Source organism: Dermacentor albipictus, chromosome 1, assembly GCF_038994185.2.
Source record: "Dermacentor albipictus isolate Rhodes 1998 colony chromosome 1, USDA_Dalb.pri_finalv2, whole genome shotgun sequence".
Taxonomy (NCBI): domain Eukaryota; kingdom Metazoa; phylum Arthropoda; class Arachnida; order Ixodida; family Ixodidae; genus Dermacentor; species Dermacentor albipictus.
In genome coordinates this window covers 261,375,532-261,393,694 of record NC_091821.1, presented here as the reverse complement: position 1 = coordinate 261,393,694, position 18,163 = coordinate 261,375,532, and the positions used below count along the sequence as shown (strand labels likewise).

Genomic DNA, 18,163 nt, shown 5'->3' with positions numbered 1-18,163 from the left:
ATAGATCAATGCCTGCTAGCCGAGTTGCTATCCACAAAACATGCCGATGGGCGCGCAACAAATCTGGAAGTCCGACTCGCCGCGACCGGATAACGAGCGAATATGTTCGCCCCATGCTGGATCCCAACGCCTGGTTGTTCGCGTGTAGGGTCACGCGAACAGTGGCGCGTTCGAAGGCGGCCACGTGAGACGGTCTCGCAGAAGCATGGATCGGCGCACGCGCGGCACGTCCGCGCTGCTTGCCGAACCGAACCAAAGAGGAAGCGCCTCGTCTTCCCCGCACCCAAGTAACCCCGCCGTGAGGCGGCACTAGCAGCACAACACTCGCGCTATCTCGCACTGCGCTTCAACCACTCCGACCGCCGCTGGCGCCATGCCACGCGGCGAAGCCGCACTGCAGGAGACGGGAGCTATGCGGGAAAACAAGATATCAGGGGACGCGTGAGAGTCACGCATTCCCACAAGGTTAAAGAAAAAATTGGAGGACGCTTAAGCTTCGCCTTCAAGAGTGGAACGCGATAGCGTTCCCGTCGACCCGCCAATGGGTGTAAGACAATGGGCTACAGGGCAGCCATTACTTACGAGGCGCCCCGCATCAGACGCGGTGAGCGTCGAGCCATATGGTCGAGCAACGCGGCGTTCGGCGCAGCAACGAAACGTGCGCCTGAGCAAGCGGAGCGAACCAAAGAACTCGGTATCCCGGAGGGGGAAATGATGCACGCCAGCCAAACGCCGTGATCGGCACGGGCAGAGAGATAGAGAGATAGTGATCTAAAGAAAGGAAGGACGCTTGATTCTACAGAGGGAGCAAGGCGAAGCGTTGTCAGGGGAGAGAGTCCGAGCCGCGACAGCTCCAATGCGCGCGTGGCGCGCCATCTGTCGGGGCAGCGCCGTACATGGAGAGGAGGGGGTCTTCTGTGTTTGCCGCAAGATGGCTCTCCGTGTGCAGAAAGCGCAGAAGAAATGCAGCGAAACGCACTTCGCTACTCGTGTAATTGCGACATCTGTAAGTTACATGGTCATAATTACCGATATACACCACAGTATAACTTTCCACGGCTCGTTTCGAAGGCAACACCGCATTCACTAGAGGCACGTTTGTACCTTTCGGAAGCATCGAAATCGTGGCTGAGTGGTAGCGTCTCCGTCTCACACTCCGGAGACCCTGGTTCGATTCCCACCCAGCCCATCTTGGAAGTTGCTTTTTATTTATGGAGTGCCTGCCGTGATTTATCGCTCACGGTCAACGCCGCAAAACACCGACGCCGACGACACCGGCTTTTCTGCGACACGAGCTCCTTAACGCTGTCGCGTTAAAACTGCTAGAGTGGAAGAGGCGTATACCGGCCTATGGGCTCGGGTGGAGCCGGCGGCAGCCATCTTGCGGGGAGGCAAGAAGCGGCCTGCCAAGAACTTCGCAGCGCTGTTCGCCCACTTTTCCAGCGGTTTTCAATTCTTCAGTGGATTTTAAAGTTCTAATGCAGCACTGTGGGCTATGACGCGAGCCTAATGAAGGTCTCCGGATCGCAGATATCCTAGTACTGGGGCATTTTTCTTTTTCATTTTATCGGCATAGATATGCAGCTGCTGTAAAAATAGAAAAAAAATCGTGCAATAAGAGTTTTAAAATAGGGGCCCCAAAGAAATAGCGTCGAAGCCACTGCGCATGCGCGAGACGCAAACTGCGTTTGGGTTTTGCCTTGAGAACGCTATTTCACCGATTTAGCGGGAGCTCAAATAGCGTTCCCAAAAGCTTTGCGTCAACAAACATGGCGGCACCCATCGAAGTCACGGCTCCTACCTAGCACCAAACTGGGTTCGATTCGCGGTAACGCGTGAAGTTCGCAAGCTAGGAGAAGTGACTGCGGTTATCGCTTTCTCTCAACTAGCGTGTGTTATGAAGATTGATTCATTAGGCGCCGCTGATTCCGAATTCGATTGTGGATTTTATGGCTCGTAGGCCTAACACGGCTAAGCTTGGCTGGTGAAGGCACGTAAAGTTGGTTTGCTCAAAACTAAGCGCAACTAATTGTTTGCTGCTTACAGAATAACCTCTAAATTGTAATTAAACGTGAATACACGGAAGTCAGAATTACTATTCCTATCTTAAAATGGTATTGTTGATTTAATTATTTGTAATAGCTTTTCTTCTAATTATTTGTAATAGCTTTTCTTCTAGCTTGTTTTGATTGCGGTTTGCCGCAGATGGAGACACGTCGCCACTGTTTTAAGGCGATTGGCATTCTTAGCCCACTTTCTGGTCGATGTGTCTTAACTGTTTTCTCAGACCTTAATTTTTAATCTTTCATCTTCGGTGCTGGGGAGAATCGAGCCAGCGTCACCCGTGTTCAAGCACAGAAACCCGATGCTCTGCGCCACGAATGTCCGTTAATGGTATCCATCTTTCTAACTTCTATCGACTTGCTCCGAGCGCACTCCGCAAGTGCATGTCCGACTGTTAAAATTGAGAACGCCCGCTATTCTAGCTGGCAGTAAATCAAAGTTGGACGCGTGAAATAGACGCCTATGCAATCATGTCGTAGTTCATTCTAAGTCAGTTGTGACAGGGTGCGCACAGGTCCTTGAAAACCTTGAAAACCCTTGAATTTGAATATTTGGTTTTCAAGGCCCTTGAAAATCCTGGACTTTTTGCTGCTCCTTGAAAATCCTTGAATTCCTAGCGTAGTACATGCAAATGACTATTATTTAAAAAAAACGCAGTTAAAATATTTGTATTTTCAGTACCGTGTTTCAATATGTGCATTTCTGGCGTAAAAAATCAGTGTGTGCTAATATAGCCAATATTGCACGACGGTTAGCCACACTGGAGCAACTCGGCTCTGAAGCCAACTGAGCCGATTCAATCCAATCTGATATTGGCGCTTTGTTATGGTGGTTGACGGCATTGCATTCTGCCGTCGCTTCTGCACCCGACTTGTTGCGGCTGAAACATCTGAATACAAAGCAAATGCCTGGGAAAAACAAATTGCAAGGCGCGTGGCTTCACAACGAGGCTTACAAAGACTGGATTGCACTAGATACGACGAGTGAGCACCGTGCAAGATGCAGGCCTTGCGGAAAGACCTTCGATATCACCAACATGGGCGAGTCGGCGTTAACGAGCCATATGAACAGTGCTAAGCATGCTGGTGTCATGGAGATTGCAGCCAACAGTTCGGTGCGAAGGTACTTAGTTCCAAGTACGGGGAAACAGTCAGCTGTCCCACCTCCTTCGCAATAGGGAAATCTAGACGATGCTTGCAAGGCACACGAGCTGGTGACGAACGCGGAGATTCTGTGGACTTTGAAAGTTGTCACATCGCATTTCTCCTATCGGTCGTTGTCGGAAGCAGGCCAGCTATTCCAGCGTATGTTCCCGGACAGTGGCGTGGCCAAAGCATTTTCTTGCGGAGAGAAAAAATGTGCCTATGTGACGTGCCCTGGTCCGAGGCCCTTCTTTTTATCTGCTCTGCAACGGGATATAAAAGATTGCGATTACTACGTGGTACTCTTCGACGAGTCCACGAACGACTATCTCCAGCGGAAACAATTGGATGTTCACATCCGGTTTTGGAATTCGTCTCACAAGGTGGCAACGAGGTACTATACCTCGGTGTTTATCGGGCACTCGACATCCGAAGACATCCAAGGAACGCTGCTGACTGCGCTCGAGCCTTTCCCTCTTGAGAAAATTCTTCAGATTTCAATGGATGGTCCCAATGTTAACCTGAAGTTACTCAAGAATTTCCAAGAGCACCTGCATCAAGCATACCAAGTTCAATGTCTGGACATTGGGACTTGTGGCCTCCACACCATGCACAACGCCTACAGGGCGGGTGTTACAGCATGTAAGTGGGGACTTGACTGTCTGCTCTCCAGTCTGAGCGCGCTTTTCCATTGTTCTCCTGCAAGAAGGGAGGACTTCTCAGCAGTTACTGGTCAGGATACTTTTCCCCTGAACTTTGTTGCTCACTGGTGGTTGGAGAATGTGCCTGTGATAGAGAGAGCCTTGCTCTTGTGGTGTGACATTAAGAAGTTTATTGCAGCTGCAAGGAAGAAGGAAGTAAACCCCCCAAAGTTTGGATCATTTCACAACTTGTGTGAGTTTGCCAGTGATGACCTACTGCTAGCAAAGCTTCAATTTGCGCTGGGTGTGGCCATGACCCTCATGCCATTCCTCACTGAGTACCAAACGGATCAGCCCATGGTGTTCTTTCTTGCAAGGGACTTGGAAACTGTGGTCAGGAAGCTACTGACGAAGTTTCTGAAGTGCTCGGTCTTGTCTTCAGCAAAAGGAGCCACTGGTCTGCTGATGGTGGACATTGAAAGCACCGAGAACCACACTCCACTTGAAAAGGTGGATGTAGGCCATGCCGCTGAACAGACTGTCAGGAAAACTAAAGCAAGCCAAAAGGACGTGTTCCAATTCCGCATGGAATGCAAACGCTTCTTCATCAGTGTGACAAAGAAGGTGCTTGAGAGAAGCCCACTGAGATTCCCAATCGTGAGGAGTTTGTCCTCTCTGGACCCATGACAAATGTGTACTAAACCAGATGAGTGCCTGGCCGGCTTCAGAAGAGTGTTGGATGCCCTCATTACAGCGGGCAGAATGTCTGAGCACCAAAGAGACACTGTACTAGGGGAGTACACCGAGTTCCTGCAGGAAGAGATGCATAACCTGCGAATGTTTGAGAAGAACGTAAACAGGTTGGACGAGTTCTTGACTGAGCTGATGAAGTTTAATTCATCATGTGGGGAACTGTGGAAGGTTGTCAAACTTTTGCTCGTGCTCAGCCACGGACAGGCTACTGTGGAGCGAGGGTTTAGCGTGAACCGCCAGGTTGCTGTAGAAAACCTGAAGGACCTGTCGTACATTTCGCAACGTATTGTGTGCGATGCTGTGGACAAGGCAGGGGGCGTCCTTAACGTCCCTATTACAAAAGAGCTGAGGACTGCTGTATCAGCTGCCCGGCAGCAGTATGCTGCATATCTGGAAGCAGAAAAAAAGAAGCAATGTGATCAAGTAAGGGAATCAAAGAGGCGTTGCATTGACGAAGAGATTGACGCAATGAAAAAAGAAAAAAGAAAAAGAAACTCGAGGCAACAATAGCTGACCTCCAGGCTTCAGCGGATACCTATGCCGAAAAGGCAGAAGCAGCAAATGATCTGAAGTATGTGGTCAGATCAAATAGTCTGAGGAAGGCTGCACGAAGCAAGACTGAGGAACTGTGTAGCCTCAACCAGAAGATTCAGGAAAAGCGGCAGGAGCTCCCCTGAAGTTGCCACTAGCACTTTTGCAGAATGGATTGCTGTTCGACATTGGTGCAATGCACTGCAGTGTGTTTTTCAAGACGGAACATATATTATGTTGGTTTAGTGCAGTACAAGCTGTTCCTCGAAATGTTTTTTTTTTTGACTTTCTTCAATAATATTATGTTGGTTTAGTGCAGTACAAGCTGTTCCTAGAAACGATTTTTTTTTTCGAATTTGTTCAGTAATATTATCTTGGTTTAGTGCAATATAAGCTGTTCCTTTAAGTGCTTTTTTTTTCGACTTTGTTCAGTAAAATTTGTACCTGATATTGAAAACTGCTGCATGTAGCATTGTGTTGAGTCCTTGAAAATACTCCCACTGAGCCTTGAAATTCCTTGAATATCCTTGAATTTTCCCCTTTTGAGTCTGTACGAACCCTGGTTGTGCTGAACTCTAATTATACAGTGCCATCGGGACGAAGCTTTCTTTGCGGCGTACGTCCCAGGTTGTTGGTGCTGTGGTTACGCTGTGGCGTATGCGTGTAATAATGCGATTAAGTCTTGCCCTATTGTAACAGTCATCGTGAGATGGCTTCTACCGAATGTTTTTTTTTTTTTTTCTCCAGTCAACCTACTTCCATTGCTGACGCCGTCGTGATACATTTCAAGAAGCCTGCAATGCAGTCACAAAGTAGGTGGTGAGAGCCAGAGCCAGAGTACGTGGTGAGAGCCAGAGCGCCATTTAACAGGTGTAAGCCAGACAGGCGTGTTCGCGATAGTAGACGGAGTCGCATGAGCGAGACATCGCTTCAGGTAAACGAGGCGCCAGCTGTTGGTGCTTTGAATCACGGATACGGAAACTCAAAAAGTGCGAAAGCAGGCGCGATAGCACGAAACGTGGCATTTCGGGTGGCTTCTCGCAGGTCGCGCATCCTGCCCGAAACATCGATTGGTCGCTTCTCTATTGGTAGTCGGTAGCGCGACCTTTGTCAATCGGCATGTATTGTGTGAACGAACTTGTCGCCGGTTTGTGTCGTGCGCGGGAAACCTCTCGCCGTCTTTCGGACATGTTCTCTTACAGTGAGGAGGGATTACTGCTGCATGGGAAATGCGCAGGCGGACGAAATTCAAGGGGGAACCTAGTAGAGCGATTAAATTCTAAAACTCTGGGGTTTTACGGTGCCATGACCACGTTACGATTACCGTAGTCGGAGGCTCCGTGTTAAAGTTGACCACCTGCGGTTCTTTAACGTGCACCCAATGCACACGCAGTACACGGATTTTTTGCTTCTCCCCTTCGTTCAAATGCGGCCGCCGCGGCCAGGATTTTATCCCGCACCCTCGTGTTTTTAGCAGCGCAGCGCCATAGCCACCGGCTAACTGCGGTGGGCCATTAGAGGGAACTTTGGTGGTGGGAAGTGGGGTGCATGGCGGCACTTGTAACAATCTGCGTCGTACAGCTGCGTCATACAGTCAAAGGGGTCCTAAACCACCCTGGGCTTGGTGAAAGTACAGTCCGCGGATAGCATACGCTGCTGTGAACATCTCGGCCGGATTTTTCAGTCGTGCGCGGCGCGTGGAGCTCGCAAGCGGAGCGCGAATTTACCTTTTTCTCAACTTTTGCAATTGTGCTGGGGGTGATTGCATGGTGGCTTTGGCCCGGTCTTGAATCGTCTTTGCAACTTTCGCGTCCTTTTTTGAACCGTTTGCTCCAACGATCCACAGTGGTCAATGAATACAATGTTCAACATACACGGCAGCCGTACGGCGACTAAATTCTTCTTAGGAAACACCTTCAGCTGTCAAAAACCTCACGACACCACGCTGTTCAGCTTTCGGAGTGTCGATTATGTCACGCAACCAAGTTCAAGCCAGTGTATGAGAGCACTCTTTTCTGGGCGCTTTATTTCGTAGTGTAGCAGATTCCCGTACGTGGCTGCTATTGGCCAATAGCTGACAACAATCAGGAAGGGTGTTTGGATCAGTGTGCTTCTTCCGACTGTTACTGAGTATATTTATTGGTGCAGGTCAATAAACAGGCTGAAGTAAGCGAAAATCTTTTTTCAAATTTCGATAAGAATTACGTTAAGGACGCTGCGCATGTGCACTACAATTGCACGTAGCTGCGGTCTGCTACGTAGCGTAGATACCACGGGCGCCGCGGGGTGCCGCGATGCGCCCGCTGTCCGAGCGCAATGCGGCTCGCTGAGGACAACCGCGCTTGGCTTAAGTTTGGCGCGCCGTAGGCCCCCTGGTCGCTCTTTGCTCTTGTATCCCTCCCCTTCTCGTTCGTGTCACTGAACCGGGCACCTTACCTGTTGTCATCCCTGAGGGTGCAAGCTTGAATCCCTGTGGGTGATGTATGCTTCGCAGAATCCGTTTGTCGGTTTTCGCGGTCGCAGTGGTCTGAACGCACGTCTTCTGCGACGTCGCGACACCGCCCGATAGCGGGGACCCGCCACTTTTGTTTTCAGGGTGTCTACCAACCGGGAAAACCGGGAAAACCGGGAATTCTCAGGGATTTTGAGTAGTCTGGAAAAATCAGGGAAAACTCAGGGAATTTGTGCTTCTATCAGGGAAAATTAGCTGTAATTTTTTAGAGGGTCAAAAGTCGCGGCAATGCTGGCTAGAGAAACAGACACGACTCGTTACGAATCGTCGTCGGTTGGAGGAGTTGCCAGTGTACAGTCAACGACCGACTTTCCGGATTCCCGATAACTCGGACGGCTTCGCGGCACCACCACGTACCCCAAAGAGTAATGTATCATTACGCCTGAAATTTCAGACGCAAGAACTCTACGCCGTCCGATTTTCTAAACGTTTTGCGTGATCGCAGGTCCGAGACGGCATTAATGAAAACCACCACCGTTGCTATTTTGATTACCTCGCCGCCCGGTGCTCTCGCACGCGGATCCGCTGGCAGCCGTAGCCACCACTGCGGCAACGCTAGGCCTAGCTGCTTCGACGTTCGCTGTTAAGCTTCTTGTCGTTAGGTGCCGTGTTTCTTCATTTCTTCGCTGACAGCAATAATTTTGTCTTCGAAGCTCGGAAAGCACAGCGCATTGCATAATGCTCTTTCCCGAAAGTCTGCTTCGCCTCATTACAGTCATGTAACGCGGTGAAGCGTAACAAGCGTAGGAAGGGGCAATTGTCGCGGGACACTGTATGTATTCCTTAATTTTACACGTGTGCACTCGACCTCACCTGTCACAGTAGGAGCACCGATGTGCCTAATAAGTGCACTGACAGGCATTCAGAGCTTTTTCAGACGTACATGTGTCGATTTTAGCCCTTAAGGGCAGTAAAAGACATGCATTTATTTTTTCGGACTGCCTGATTTTTCGGAAGTTTTCGCGGCCCCTAGGGGGTCCGAAAAATTGGACGTTGACTGTAAACTGACCAAGAGTATTCTTCAAATGGTCCGTGGGGCGAACGCGCGGCGAAAGGAGGACGAGAACAGAAAGGATCGACGCACTGAGGAATGAACGGAGAATTAAGTATGCGACCGCTTCTTTGAAGGAGCCTGCACTCAAAAAACAAATTGTTGGCTGATGCTGAGATGCAGGTGTCCCTCATCCAAACCAAAATAAACTCTTTAAAGCAGTGAAACACAACACTGAGGCGTCTTGCGCGAGCTGAGAGTATGTCAGGACAGTTGCTTCACACTGAGCATGCTATCAGTTGATAGAAATAGCTCATATTCGAAAATATTTGCTTCTGTATGCATCTCCTTTTTATTTATACTAGAGAATGTCCAACTCGATTTGAAAAATTTTTCGAAGACATTTTATTTGCTGTGCATTTTAATAACCCCTCCCTTATGTTCTTTTTTTGAATAACATAAACACTACTCCTTAGTATTCAAATTGGATTAAGTCGGTTTTCTTCAAAAATTTTTTCATATGCTTACTAGAGAGTGACAGCATAGGGCGATAGGGTTTCAGCGCGACTTGACATAAAACATAGTTCTACATCACTCAGGGAATTTTGCAAAAGCACTCAGGGAAAACCTGGAAAACTCAGGGAATTTGGAAATGTCAACTTGGTAGACACCCTGGTTTTGTCTCACACGGCTCCGTCGGTAAGGCGTTTTTCAGGAGGCGTTGTTATCCAATGCCGAAGGAGACTATCGACGCCGACGTCGCATATTAATTTATTAAATACGCCTAACGGATCTAAAATCCCCGTTAAGAACAAACACGGATGTGCACCGACGTAAAAAGCGAGTCCAGCCGGCCGTTTGCAACTTGTTCACGCGCCTAACCCGTTCCGAAAAGCCGAGAGCTTCATTTTTAATAGAAGTGATTCGTTTGTCATTTTATGCTCATCTGATACTGCACCAGATAAAAGGTGGCGTCCGCCCACCACGGGGATGCAGTTCGAGTGTGCACTATGCTCGCCTATATTTAGCACAAGCGGCAATTAATGTGTTAATGTAGCCACCATAGCTTAAGCGAGTCCAAAGCGAGTCCAGCCGGCCGTTTGCAACTTGTTCACGCGCCTAACCCGTTCCGAAAAGCCGAGAGCTTCATTTTTAATAAAAGTGATTCGTTTGTCATTTTATGCTCATCTGATATTGCACCAGATAAAAGGTGGCGTCCGCCCACCACGGGGATGCAGTTCGGGTGTGCACTATGCTCGCCTATATTTAGCACAAGCGACAATTAATGTGTTAATGTAGCCACCATAGCTTGCGTGCACACAAGACAAGTAGCGTCCTCTTGTAAACCGCCCACTGAGGCCGCTGCGCTTCAGGGTTGAGAATGGAAGCGATATAGGGGAGGCCAGATGCGAAAGTGGGTCTGTGGTTGGGCGTCTGCGGAACTTTGCAGGACATCTAATTTACACAGAACTAGCGCCGGTAACAAAGGGAGTGCTGCAAAACTACAAAGGAAATAATCGAAATTCTGAATGGCTCACTCGTGTACGGATAAAGCATTCGTGTAGCCCTACTTTCAAATTCCGACTTATTCAGTTACAACTCGAATTTTTAGTTCAAACGGGCTCGTGGTTCTCACTCACTTGCATCTCTTTGCCTCCACCCACAGCAGTGGGCATGCAGCTAGTTCGCCGGAACCATCGACTATCCCGCCTCCGAGAAGACACGCTCTTCTGTACACGTCTGAATCGGGGGTGCTGCACAAACGTTGTATTCTATTCTATTCATAGTGTAAAGTTGCGCGGATTGTGCGGGCATATAAGCAGCGCCCACGCCGCCCGCGCCTTTCCCTCCCCGTAACGTGCGGCGTGTTCTCCGTTCTTGGTGGGACCTGCAGTACGCGCTCCCCGGGCTGATGCGTGTGTCGATAAAACCCTCTGTCGCAAGCGCTCACAGAGCTCGCCGTCGTTGGGCGTAGGCCGCGGGGCTGCTGGCACCGGGAGGTTGCTGCCTCGCTTTGTAGGCAGCAAGCCGTGCTATTCCGGAGCGCTCGTGTCGCGGTGCCTCTCTGCTGAATGGGTGCGGAAGGGGCAATCCCGAGTGACCCCAGCGCGCGCTCGCACACGGACGGGTACTTCGAGGCGTATTCTTCAAAGCGCTCTTCAAGCAACGCGCCCTCCAACGTCGTCTGTGCATCACTTCGCGCCACATTAAACTCGCGAAACGTATTCAATGCCTTTAACGTCTCGCTAACGAAAGGAGTAACAATTATGTTTTTAAGGAACCATTACATTTGACGTGGTAGTTCTGCGGAAACCCGCAAGGTGGAGACAAGTAAAGAATAAAGGGAAAATCAGACATCCACCCGTTCGTAGCAATTGCTACAAAGGAAACCCATACGGGTTCCTCGAAAGAAAAGCCTCGTGGTTGAAGAAAAATTTGTCCTGGTCCGGGACTCGAACCCGGGGCAGCCGCTCTACCATCTGAGCTCACCACGCGGCTAGCAGATGGCAGGGCGAACCATTACATTTAGTCATCTCTGTCGCTCCCTCGTATCATTGATGGACGCGGCTGTTTGCAGGCACACGAAGAGGCAAAGAGAGATGTGAACATGTCAGTTTTCAGAGACAACGTGGAAGAGGACGGTGCAGAGATGATCGTAAGCTTGCATTAAGCGTACTCGGACGACATCTGGCGTACACCTGTTAAATGAGAAATACATTGAGCTGTCATGTTAATCTTTTCGCTACCCGTGTCCACATTTGTGGGCACTTTTTCTAAAGTATTCCTGAGCGCAATGTTGACAGATATTAAAATTACATGCCTTTCTCAGCCTGTACCATGGCTTACTGCCAAAGGAGGAACCCTCGGCGGAGATGGCCGTTAAAAAAAGTGGCTGCGAGCGTTTTGGCAAACCTTCCTGTTAGGTACAAGTGTACAATATTTGGAATATTTTTCTAAGTCAAGTACGCCTCATCGAAAAGTTCCAAAGCGTTTAAATCCAGTTTATGAGCTTGCCTGCATCATAGTTTATCCTGCTCCAAAGGCGGGCGCCGTATCTCGACTGAGGTGGCCCTTAAAAAAAAAAAATATGGCTTCGAGCGCCTCACGAGATGTTTTAAGAACTTGTGTCCACATTTGTGGACACTGCTTTCTGATTTCGAAATGCCTTTTGTGTCAGCAATTCTTTTCATGCAAGTTCCTGAAATAGTGTGAAACAGTTTTAAAACACAGTTACTCATTTCCTTGCCTACGTAATTTTTTAGCAGGAATGCAGCCGGAGGCAGCAGTTGGTGGGGCCAAATATATTCAGGAGCAGCGCTCACTGTATATCCTTGGGCGCCCTGTGTGTGCGTTAAGGTCGCTCTTGCGGGTTTCGCTAGGGTCTCCTTCGGTTTCTTTTAGGCCTGGCTTTTACTCAACGTTGTCGTTGAGGCGCAACTGACTGTGTGTAGCCCGGCGCCGTTTGTTTCCCGCGCGCGTGCGGAGCGTCCTCGTATCGACCTGCATCTGGTCTGGCGATGGTGCTTGCCACCAAGCTGCCGCCAGTGTTGCCTCGGCGACCGCCGTCGCGCCGCGCTGTCGCCGCGCGGGGCGGAACCCGTCTCGTCCCGCAGGCGCCTCCCGCCGAGGGATGTCCGCTTCCTGCTTTGCGAGCGGGCTCGGCTGGAAAATGCAGCACTCGATTTGGTGGGCTTTTGCCATTTGAGCTCTCCTTTCGGCGACCTCTCTAGAACAGTAAGATTTTTTTTTTTCCAGCTGCTATGCTGTCATCGGCTCCCATCGCTGCTGACATGTTCACGTAGGCCATGGCCTTCAGACAGGAAAGCGGTAGGCTTTTTTGAGAGGTCGGGGGGGGGGGGGGTAGTAGGTATTGCGTCTTAAGGCAGACAGCTAGAAGCTATCGTGAGCACCGGCAAAAAAAAAAGTGCTTTGCGTCATGTTATGAGTACATGCGCGCAATGGCTGGGAATGCGGGATCTCTCTTCGTAAGTCCCCAACCTTGAACCACATACATGCTCAGCTAGTCTCCTCTCACACACATTTTATTTTTGTCGTACTTTTGAGGAAACCAGTCAGGAACATTGGCAGAAAGATCCGGCGCCTTCTTGCTTCGTCCCGTGCTTTGCAGACATACCCCTGTCAAGCGAGCAAGTGCACTTACGGGGAGTGCACTTCGGGACTTTGAGTGACACATTAGGCTACGCGGTGCTAAACGGGAAAACAGAGCGCACTCGCACTAAAAAAATGTCGACAGGCTAAAATTGTGTTTTTGAAGATGTAGAATAAAATAGAAAAACCTAAAAGCGATTGCTTTAGTTGTATTATACATTCTTAATCTATATTTACGCAACAAAAAAAAAACATATTTCTGTCATAAGAGTGGTACAACTCAAAGCCGGCCAACACGAATGCCTAGCCAATCCAGAACAAGATTATGGCATGCGACGAGGCGGCATTTGATCCTGCTAGAACAGAATAACAGCGAGTTCTGATTATGTTGTTAAAAGCTTTTCAAAAACTAGAATAAACTTGTGTCCTTTTTCTATGCATTACATTTTGTATCGTTGAAACCGCTGGCGGCGAAGCTACGCACTCTCCGTTACGTGCACTTGTCCGCTTGACAGTGGTGTAAATCGGGTAACCTTCTGTCTTTCTGTTTCTGCAAAGCCCTATTTATCCCTATTTGGGGAAACTCTCGGCAAAACCCTCTGTCTGCCCAGCCACGTTCCTGTGAAATGCGGTTCTTTCTGTTGGCCAGAGGCGACACTGCTCTCCGCCTGCTGTTCGTCCTTCGATCGGGACGCTCGAAGTCGGCAGGTGTGTGCACCCCACTCCTGCAGGCATTGTGGGTGCTGGTGTGGGGGCAGTGAACTCGCTCGCCAGTTCGTGGCTCTTTCGTTGGTGTCATGGCAACTGCGTTTGGTGCGCGTTCTGCGAGATTCTGCACCTATTGTGAGAGTGCACGTGCCTTATGTGCCATTAGGGATGGTTTGCAGAACACAGTGGTGATAGACCGTTTCCTATGCCCCGCTCAGCCGCGAGCGCGTGAGCGGTCGGGTGCCTCCGTTCCGCTAGAGAGCTCGCCGAGCGGAGCGCACAAGCGCGACGAACAGAAATACAAAATGGCTGCCGCCACTGCCGCGGGTCAACTGATCTGCTTGGGAGACGCTTTGCATCTTTGACAGAGTGCCTAACGAAACTAGGTTTGAGTAAGAAATTCACCCACAAACTCATCTGGAAGTTGTCTATGCACAAGCATTGTGCCACTTACACATCTCCACGCAGCCTGGTGTCATTATCAACGACAGCGCTGCGGCGACACGAACTGCTGCACACAGCGGCGCAAGCTCAATTGATGACGCAAGCAAACTACTCCGAGTGACTGCGCCAGGTGCGCTGATGACGTTCCGATCATTATGAGCCGTTATCGCTCTTTAGCGCGTTATCCATCCGCATCCAACCATTATCAGCCGTACTCCGGCTGCGTGTGGCGCGACCGTGCAGGCCGTGCGGGCCTGTGTTCTCGCCGCTTAGTTCGTGTTAAAGTGAGACGTGCAGGCCCCATCTTGAAAAAGCTGTCTGCGATGGGGACACAGTGTGTCAAGTGCTGATATTTTCGTGTGCGCTCTGTTCTCGCCGCTTAGTTCGCGATGAAGCGAGAGGCAACACGAAGGTCAATTCGCTCGCTGCTGCGGGCCCTATCTTGAAGGTGATCGTCTTTGTGACGGACCAGCGGGTTTCCTCTTTGGGTAGGCGTTGTAATGCTTACGCATTTAAAACTCGGCGCCAAAAGCGCATTTGTGAATACGACGATTTTGTGCGCACAAGTGGGTGGCACGTTTCGGTGTTCTGGCAGCCCACTAACCGCCAGGCGGAAGCCAGCTAGTTCCGGTCCTGATGGGAGTCACATGGGCTGGGATTCCAAGACAACCCTAAGCTGCTCGAAGTTTTGCAAAATGGAACGCCGGGGCAACTAGGATGCCTGCTCGCAGCGATCACTTTGCCCACCGGCGACGTCGTTGTGTCGTCACTTGACATGAAAAAGCAGGATGTCGGGTACGTCTTATACGCATGAGATTTCGTGCTGACCTGCTTCGGCTTCGAGTTCAGAAAGTTTGTTTCGGCTGATGGTGCTTCTCTTGTAACCCTGAGGAGCTGGGGACATGGCTGGCGCACGAAAATGCACGCCGTCTGTGACGAGCGAAAAGTTTCACAGGAAAAACAATATCGGCTCGCGATCATGAGAGCGATAAGCTAATTTACATGTGTCTAATGTTGTGTACCAATTACTCAACCAGTGCATTCTTAACATCAATGGCCTGCACTTCGAACGCATACCGGCTTCGAGCAGCCACCGAGGCATACGGCGGAGAGACGCAGCGAACACTGGCTAGCTGCAGCGCCTTCGTTAACTGCAAAAAACAAAGGAGATCGCCGCGTATATACGCTTGATATGAGAAAAGGAACACCACCAGAGAAAGACGAATCGAAAATGCACCGCAGTGTGTGAATGAGCGGCGCGAACAGGATGCAGATAACATGCACTCATCAGAGCGCGGCGCCCTGTTCACTGCCGGGAAGAAGCCTTCACGGGACACAAAAGCTTCAAATGGTTCACCGCCGCTCGTATCGCACCGCCTCGCAATGCGGAACGGTGCTTTAGAACCTAAGTAGATAACGCGAGAAGTAAGGAAATCCGAAGGTGACCGTAGCCAGTTGGCTGAGCTAGGTAATGTCCTCAAACGCCCGCGTTGCAATTCGTCAAGTCCACACGAAGGTGGCGACGAGTGCTCATCGCCTCTTTTATTCGTCTGCTAACCAGAAAACATTCAAGGACTTTCAAGGCCAAAATCGTACAGGCTGGTTCTGGCACCCCGCGGGTAGCCAGAACCGTCCAGCCCGAGTAACCCGAGAAAAACGAAGGCGCGATGCAAAGAAGTGGAAAGTTCTGCTAAAACCACGGTGTAAGAAGTATATTCGTACACCGTGGCTAAAACGGATTTCTACTCCACTCGAGGCGCCATACTTGGAAGGTCATTTAACGTTTAGTAGAAGTCGATAAAAACGAGTTTCGGGTGACAGTTGCTGCGCACGGCATTCTCAAGCGAGGAGAGTGGGAGGTGCGTAGGTCTGCTTAATTTTTTTTTTCTACATTATCTCCGGGATTGGCCAAAAAAGGGGCTAAAAACACTTCAGACGATGAGGTGAGGCGCGGCCGAGTGTGTGGGGTGGGGGAGGGGGTAACTAATTCAAAGTGTAGAATTAGTTAAATGCTTTTAGCATTTAGCTGCGATTGTTAAGCCAAATAGTTTGCTGCGTTCATTTTTAATTCCATTCCTACCCGTCACGGTGCTCGGTAGTAAAGGCGACCTGCTGCTGAGCACCAGGTCGCCTGTTCGATTCCCGATCACGGCGGCCGCATTCCGAAGGGGGGCGCAGTGCAACAACGCTCGTGTTCTTAGATGTAGTTGCATGCTAAGAAACTCTAAAATATTGATACGTAGAAACTCCAGTACACCTCTCCTAGATCCCGTGCGTTGCTTAGGGACGTTACCTCCATTCCTCCGAACTGTTGGAGCAAATCGCGTGTTCGCTCCACAGCAATGAAACCTGTCGCTGGAGGCCTGTTCTGTCGCCGGCGGCCTGTGTGCGCGTGCAGTGCGACCGCGGCGTTGTTTCAGTGACCAGCTCTTCTCCGTCGCGTCCCTGAAGTGACGCCGCTAGCGTAGTAGTACACGTTCCCCTCCGCCCGCTCCCTCTACATGCATTCTCCCATTGTGTGTGCTCGCGCTACTTGTATTTTTATATACGTCTTCCGCCGTTGGCGAGGCCACCGTAGTCTGAAAGCTTTCGGCGCGGCCGAGTACTGCTTTGTTCCTCATAGCGACGGACGGGTAAAGGAAATGGAGAAAAAGTGATTCGGGGCACGTAGTCGCACTGTCGCGACGGGCGCTTTGTTGTCCGCCATGCTGGAGGCGGTGATAACGGAAAGAGGACGCGAGGAGAGTTCGTTTTCTGGATGAACGGTAGTGCTATTTGTGCGGCAGTTGTTGTCAAGAGCTTGGTTCCTCCTCGCGCCCTTGATTTGCGGCAGGTGGGCGGCACCGCTGCGGCGAGGGCTGCTTTTCTTCCGCCGAGAACGTGTGGTTTCGCGCATTCTGAAATACGGACGAAATTTTGCGCTGTTCCCCGGAGATTTTTCTGAATGGCGGTCTGTGTTTATTCTCGCAGAGCTTCATAGATTTTAAGGTGTCAGTGAGACCCCGCGACACTTTAGACTCCTACAGATGGTCACCCATCGCCAGCTCTGCATGCGTTGTGGCCCACCATCCGCCGTGGTAGGTACGTGCACCTGCTGCTGTGCACGAGGGCTGGGGCTCGATTGCTATCCATATTCCGGTAAGGGCGGAATGCGTTCGCGCCGTGTACCGTGCTTTTTGTGCACCCTAAATGACCCTGGGTGGTCCAAATAAACCTTCACAACGGCGTCTCCTATACGTATGTTACGGATGCTGAAACCCCTGAATCAAACAATCCACAAGAAAATCAGACGAATACGATACCCCCTAATGCGAAATTTCAGCGCAGATCTATACGTGTTTTCATTTCACATGTCAATATTTTATGATTATATAGGTACACTGTTTATATTAGGAAGAGAACGCTGTCAGTAGCGTAGCTGGTGCGGCAATCTGTCTCGTGCGGCACCTTGCAAACGGAGTGAAGTGTGGCGCGACTGCCTCGGGAGATCACGAGAGGCAGCGCGTGGGCGCGATTCTCAGTTAGCTCGAATGCCGTCGCTCAGCGACCGCCGCGACGTCGTGGGCTCTCCACGACTGGATTCCAACAAGTTGGTCGCGCCGTCGCCGAGTCGCACCGGAGGGGCAATGTGTTTGACGAAACAAAGCGCCGTCAAAATAAGCGCTTTCCGGTTTTACCGCGCGTTGGTAGCTATTTGGAGCTATGTCACGTGCCAGTTTTAGTTACGTTTTAATAGTGCGTACCCACCAGCGTTTGCGGCTTACGAGCTTCATAAACATTCTTCTTTTCTTCCGTCTACATTATTCGTTTAAAAGGAGAAGCTGCACGCTATAGGTCGGGGGAAGGACACCGCATCAACATAAGGCACGTACCCACTTGATCGCCGCCCTCTTCATCGCTACAAATTGCGCCAGCATGCTTATTGAGTGTGCTTAGCACACTCAATAGTCGCTTGTTCTTCTGCAAAAGCAAATACTCCAAAAGCAAAAGCATCCTGCAAAAGTTGTGGCCTCCGTAGTAACAACGAAACTAGTGCTAAACAGAACCACTATACGACGCCGCGCAAGCCGCACGCTCGTACTTGTGGGGTTGTGCAGCGCTTCTCACCATATCTGCAAGCTGTCGTAAAGTCTCAACGCTTTTAAACGTTAAAAAAATGTTTTACCTATTCTGTTATCGAATAATAAAAGGAAAATTTGAATATTTGACTAGTTTCCATATTGTTTTTATTTCACGATGCAGGCATGGATACTTTGTGAGCAGGCGG

At 50.1% G+C, this 18,163-nt stretch overlaps 1 protein-coding gene and 1 pseudogene across 12 annotated transcripts in view; both read left to right on the top strand.

Annotated features, from left to right (window-relative positions):
- hts (adducin 1-like protein hts) overlaps window positions 1–18,163 on the top strand; it is a 176,146-nt gene that overhangs the window by 34,506 nt on the left and 123,477 nt on the right. The gene's annotated exons all lie outside the window — the stretch shown is intronic.
- Window positions 3,179–5,491, top strand: LOC139056808 (uncharacterized; annotated as a pseudogene).